Source organism: Strix uralensis, chromosome 5, assembly GCF_047716275.1.
Source record: "Strix uralensis isolate ZFMK-TIS-50842 chromosome 5, bStrUra1, whole genome shotgun sequence".
NCBI lineage: Eukaryota > Metazoa > Chordata > Aves > Strigiformes > Strigidae > Strix > Strix uralensis.
In genome coordinates this window covers 84326996-84333356 of record NC_133976.1, presented here as the reverse complement: position 1 = coordinate 84333356, position 6361 = coordinate 84326996, and positions in this window count along the sequence as shown.

Genomic DNA, 6361 nt, shown 5'->3' with positions numbered 1-6361 from the left:
GAAGTGAAACCCATTTGTGCATTTTTAGTATTTTCAAGAACATGGAGTGAAAATACTTAGAATTTGTGCTTATGTGGCTTTTTTTTCATTCCATACAAAAGGTCCAGAGAGAACATTCGTGTTTCAGTCTTCGAGAGTCTGATGATCTGGTAGATGCATCTCTCTGAACATACCTGAACTTCTCTGACTATTGGAACAAGATAGTAATCAACTGAATTTCTGCATAATAGTAATCACTAATGGAAATTTATGACCCTTGTAGAAGTACTTCAGAATGATTTATTATTTTAAAACCTTGTATTTACATGGGATAATAGGCCAAAATATTTTGCATGAAATATTTATTATCTGCACTTAAAACTGTACTGGATGGTTGAAGTGTTATTTTGTCCTACTGCAACAGAGAAGAGCAAACTTGGGATATTGCTGATAAGAAGAAATCTGAATTTACCAGAAGCCTCTTAAAATTACTTTCCTAATCGTCTAAACACGGCACTGACTTAGTTTTCATATACAGATAAGCTGAATCATTTTCTCCTGTTTGAATGAGAAACTAAATGTCTTGTTTGTGCCAATAGTGAAAAGGAGAAGTGTTTGCTTCTCATTTTCCTGAGGTTTTTCCCTCAGACTGCCCTATCCAAAGGACCTTGATCCTTTGATTCATAAAGCAAGGCAAAGGACAGAGGGAGTTTCTCCCCTAACTGTATTAAAGGGTGTTGGGAACCGCTGGTAAGTGCTGCAGAAGTACTGAGGTTCGCAGCCTCCTTGACCTGTTTTCCCCACATCTCTACCTTTACAAATATGCGGAAGGACTAGTGTCAACTAGCTGGATGCCTTTAGCCTTCTTTGCATAAGCAACTTCAAGTCTTTTAAAATGTTTCTTTCAGTTCTCTTGAACAGCCAGGCATAAACGATTTGAACCGCAGAGAGATAAAGTCCAAAGCTTTCTCCAGTGAAGGATAGGGATTAGCAGAGTTTCTTGAGAAGTGTGGATTAGAGGGGAAAAATAATAACAATTTCCTTCTTTGTAGAGAGACAACATCTCTGGCCGTACAAGCCAGTCACAAAAGAAAAAAAAAACCCAAAAGGTTGTTTTGCTTTGGTTTTTAGCTTCAGTGAATTTTTTTGGCTGGGCTGGATGCAGCCACCCAGTGAGGGGAAGGGCTGTACAACCACATCGCTTCTCTGCTGTCAGGGAGTTGAGAGTTTAGGATGACCCAGATGACACTGGTGTAGGTCTGTGGCTTCCTATTTCTTTTTATCCATCCCTGAGTTCATCCGTGCAGTTTCAGGTTAAGTGCCTTACTTCTTCTGGTCCAACCTTCTCAAGCAAATCTTCCAGGCACTTATTTTTTTTTAAATGCAGCAATAATTTGGTGTGATACAGGGGAGACAGCCGTAATGGGTAAATGGTTCCTGCTGGCTTTCACATCTTGGTGCTGCGAGGGAGAAGCTGGTCTTGGAGCTGGAGAGTCAAGATTTTCATTCCATTGCAAAAATGACTCATAGGATCAGTCATGCTGATAACACTATGTCAAAGGCACTGGCCTTTTTCCACTGCTGGAGGAAAAGTGTTTGGTGTTTGGTATCCATAACAGTAAATTCTGGAAGACCTCATGCTGTGAGTAAATCTCTGCATCATGGAAGTTTGTCTGCTTTTTGCCACCAGAGAAAGGCTTTGAAGAATCCACAAAGCTCCTTGGGATTTCACTAGAAATTAGGTCTTCCTCTATAACTGGAAGTATAGCTGGAAGTAAAGACCTGAAGCCAGACCTCTTCAGTTCTATGGTTTTAATTCACTTTTTTAACCCAGACTTGAAGAAGATTAAAAAAGATTTAGGCACATCCTTGCAAATATTTGGCATAAGACCTTTGTGTACGATACATTAGTACTGATAATGTCAGGACAGCAACTGGAAGATCTCAGTGTGAACTTAGGAACCCTTACAAGATTTTTTTCATAATCAGTTTCATAATAATTTTCCAACTCCAAGAAAAAATGCATGGGATAAAAAGCAAAAATATTTTGTTCTCAGTTGTTTAAACTTTTAGCCAAAGTATAAGCATCAGTTCCAAATAATTCAGACTCTCTCTTACTCCTACCAATGATGAAAGTAGGTCATTTCAGGAAGGAAGGAAGTGGAAAATGTCATAGTTTTACTTAGGGAAAAGAAAACACACCTGCTTTTTTAATTGTCATGAAATACAAAAAATAGTCTTGATGCCCCTTAATTTTTCATAGAAGCAATTTGACACCATTGAATATGTAGCTTACAGTTTAACTCCTTCTCAAGGGAAATTACTGTTTCAGACCCTCATGCTGCAGATAGTAGTACTTGTATCTGACTTCCAAAATGCGAGCAGTCTCGTGTCTGTAGGATGGGAGCCCAGAGCTTTAATAAACAGGAGCCTGTTGGTAGTGACAAATGCTGTGACTATGAAGGGTTGCAAAACGCCTTTTTGGAAATCATGACTGTAAACACATATGCAGCCCTAAGTGTGATTCATCTAACTACTATTTTGGTGTCTGTATGTGTCAGACCTCTTGGTATAGGTGAGGTTATTTTAAGACCAGAGGGCAGAAGTGGGGCCACAGGCTGTGGCTGCTATCGAGGTGCATGCAGTTTGGTGGCTTCTTGAGCACAGGAACCCACAATGTGCCACATCTCCTTTGCTGTAATGTAGCACTGTAGCATGTGGGGTGACCTGGGGCAAACATTTCTAGATGTCAGCTTAAAAATCAGGCCACTGAGGGTCATCTAGGACTTTTGTGGAACGAACTGGAAAAAAAATCCCGGTTTTTCAAGCACGTGAGAGAGAAATACAGGTAAGCATCAGAAAAGGGTGAAATGGCTCAAGGTCTGTGTCTCATAGACAAGTAAACAAAGGCCACAGTGTGTTTTCTCATTATTCTGATGGGCAGATGCCAATGTCCACCAAAGGTGTCTGACTCTAAACCGTGTCCCTTGACTGCAAGTCTGACAAGGCGCAATCTAGAATAAACTAAATTGTTGCTCTAAAGAGAAACGCTTTCCCCGCTTTGAGTGACTGGCATAAACTGGTGATATCTACTCTCTTGCAATTTTTATTCTGTACTTCACACTAAGCTGTCCCTGGTTTTCATTTGTGTGTCCAGTGGAAGGAATAACTCATATACAAGCAGCTTTTAAAACATCTGGGATTTCTTCCAAGTGCTGCTGCCCCGGGGCTGCTCTCTAGCCCTTTTACGCTGCTGGATTGACAAGCAACTACTTGCATATGTTTAATAGTCTTTCAGTTAAAATGTGAACATTACTCTATATATCGGATACTAGTGTGTATTTCAAACAGACTATTGACAGAATGGATCAGAAAGTCTTTACTCAGTGCTGTGCAGCGGCCCCAATGGCATGACTACTCAAACTAGTGCTTTACCACGAGCTAACTGTTGTCTGTATTTAATCATCTGGAGGCTTTTTTCTGCTCCCCCTGCACCCCAGCGCCCACTTCAAAATAAAGTGAATAGAATTGGCTAGAACGTTTCAGTTGGAAGGGACCTACAATGATCATCTAGTCCAACTGCCTGACCACTTCAGGGCTGACCAAAAGTTAAAGCATGGTATTAAGGGCATGGTCCAAATGCCTCTTAAACATGATTACTAGCTATGGTCCCAATTCTGAAAATATTTCTGGTCTTTATTCTGTTTCTATGAGGAGCTGGTAATCTTTCATGGGTCTCTTTGTGGTAGTCAACATGTTCACTGTGTGTGCTTGGCTTGAGCTGCCCCTGTTAGCTACATCTATTTGTTTGATCAAGTTGAGAGGAGAAAGTTCAAGGGATGTGGATTGAGGCAGCGGTGGTGCCATGGGGCAGGTGTTTGGTTCACATTTTGTCACATAGGGCTCCCAACACTGTTGTTGGGTCTGTTGGTCCCCACGCTCCCTCTGTGTCTTCCTTTCTCTCCATTCTTCCTTTCTGCCTCTTTCCTAGGTGTTGGCATCCCGCACCCTGTGGTGCAAATTCACCTGGGTTTCCACCCCGCCCACTCCATGGGAAGGCTGCCGGGATGCTCTGAGGTAGATGCCAGAGGTAGGTTTCCAAGTGTTTTCCCCAAATTTCCCTGGCAGTCCCAGTGTCCCTCTCACTCATGATCCAACTCCTGGAGAGCCACCCAGCACAGGTTAGGGAGATACTTGGGCTTTTCTTCTTGGTGCTGCTAGGTGGCTGATTGGGAAATTGTCAAGATGTTATTTTTAATCTGAGATTCATGGTTACATTAAAAATTTTACAATTTAAATTTCTGATGGAAAGGAGTCTGAACACTCTGGCAGAGTCTCAGTTAACAGTGTTTATAAATCTTTTTGTATGTATAAGCATAGATATTTTTCATACACAACTCAGAACATTAGAGTTATGTGACTGAGCTTTAAAATCCTGGGGTTTTAACTTACATTCAATTTAAGAAAGAAGGAAAAGTAATGTTTAAAATGGAGAAAGGGAGGATATTTCCCCCTGATTTTTCAATTATGGAGAAGTGTTCCAGGAGATTCTTCCCACTGTCTTCTCAGAAAGAAAAGAAGCTTTCTTTATGCAAGTGACAAGAGCAAAAAATTATATCAAAAACCAACAAAAGAATACATGAAAATAGTAAAAAATATCAGGTGCCTTTTATTTTTAGCGGTAGAGGTTTAGTATTAGGAACCGTTACGATACACCAAAGGCTCCATAAGCCCCATTCTCACTGAAAATTAGCATGACTTAATTTCCTAGTTGCTGTGACATGATCAAACGATCAAGAACAGGATTTCTTAAATATTTCTGGTTACAGATTCTTAGTATCATCATGACGTTTGTGGTCATTTCCTGCTGATCACACTGCAGATTGCTTCATAGCTTGGAAAGCCTGTGAAAAATCACTTCCCCTTTCCATCAGCATCTCTTTTTTTTACTTCATAAAATCTTTCTTGCAGACCCAGAACAACATTGAACGCCCCCAGGTGGGAACTGCTGCTTTATACCACAGTGTATAGGTCATCCCAGCCGGTGTCACAGGAGGCCTATTATTATAATTCCTAGGAAAACTCTTGACAGGAATTTAATTGCCAATGTAGTGCTGGGTTGCAGCTTATCTTTTTACATAAGGAAGTCATCTAACCAAGTCACCTACTTTACGTTGTGTTGCACCTGAAAATCAACCGACAAGGACCTGAAATGTACTTCTAGTGGACACATCTTTTAAAGTGCAGATAAGCATTTGTCACTGAAATTACCAGGAGGTCCTCAGGCTTTGCAAAATAATGCCAATGTTTTGCAATATTGACTTTTTATTTATTTTTTTTTTTTTTTATGTTGTGAAAGCATTGTGGGCAGGCATACAGCTAGCATATGCAACACGTTATGTAATTTATTTTGCTACAGCTGCTACTGAAAAGCGTGACAGGGATACCCTCACAGTCCTCAGCAGTTCAAAGCCTTTGACCACTCTCAACTGCTGTTGTCAAACGTGAATCAGCTGGGAAGCTGTTGTAGGAGACTTGTGCAGGTGATAGATGTGTTCTGGGGAGCTGAAATTTATCTGCTTTGATTATTTTGGTGCCTGTTCTTACTTGGACATTTATTTATTTTAGTGATGAAAACAGAGAAGCATGAAGACCTGCTTGAGGCAAACCAATCTGTATCTTCAGGAGAAGAGTAAGAAATAAGGCTGCTACAATCTGCCTGTGTGTTTCAAGCATTGTAAAATGGAAACAAGTCCCTCCTTGCTTGAAAAAAAAATAGTAGAGTTTAAGAAATAGCATGGGAAAGCATTGTCTACTGGGGCCTACTCTTTAGAACAGGTAAAAGAGAGGCAAAAGCCAAGGTGGGGATATTCTGGATGTTGTGATTCAGTTTAGAAGAGGGAGGTCACACCAAATTTGAGCTGATTGCTTAGTCTTCTTTCAGCGAGTGCCCAAACAGGGCTGTATTTACATTAAATCCAGAAGCAAAGGAAGATTTTCAGTATGAACAGGTTGCTGAACGTGCTTTCTCTTTTCCATATGACACCACTGGGGGCTAGGGAACATCCTCTCATCAAACACAAGATGTGGGGAAAATAAAGGAGCGCTGTTTTTCGTATCTTACAACTGTTCTCCCACATTTCTTCCTATGAATCACACTGCCTTGAAATGATGGGCACACATTTCTCCAACTGCTCCTCAAATTATCATTAATTAAATGATTAATTAAACCCTCCTGAAGAAATCTGGGCCAGAACATGCCCTGTGGTGTCACCCAGGAAGGCTTGTTTCCATAGGAAGGCTGGGTTTTCAAAGAGTAAGGGATGTTTTTAAAGCCATAGCATTGTATTTCTTCTCATCTCAACTTCTGCTTCTGTTACGT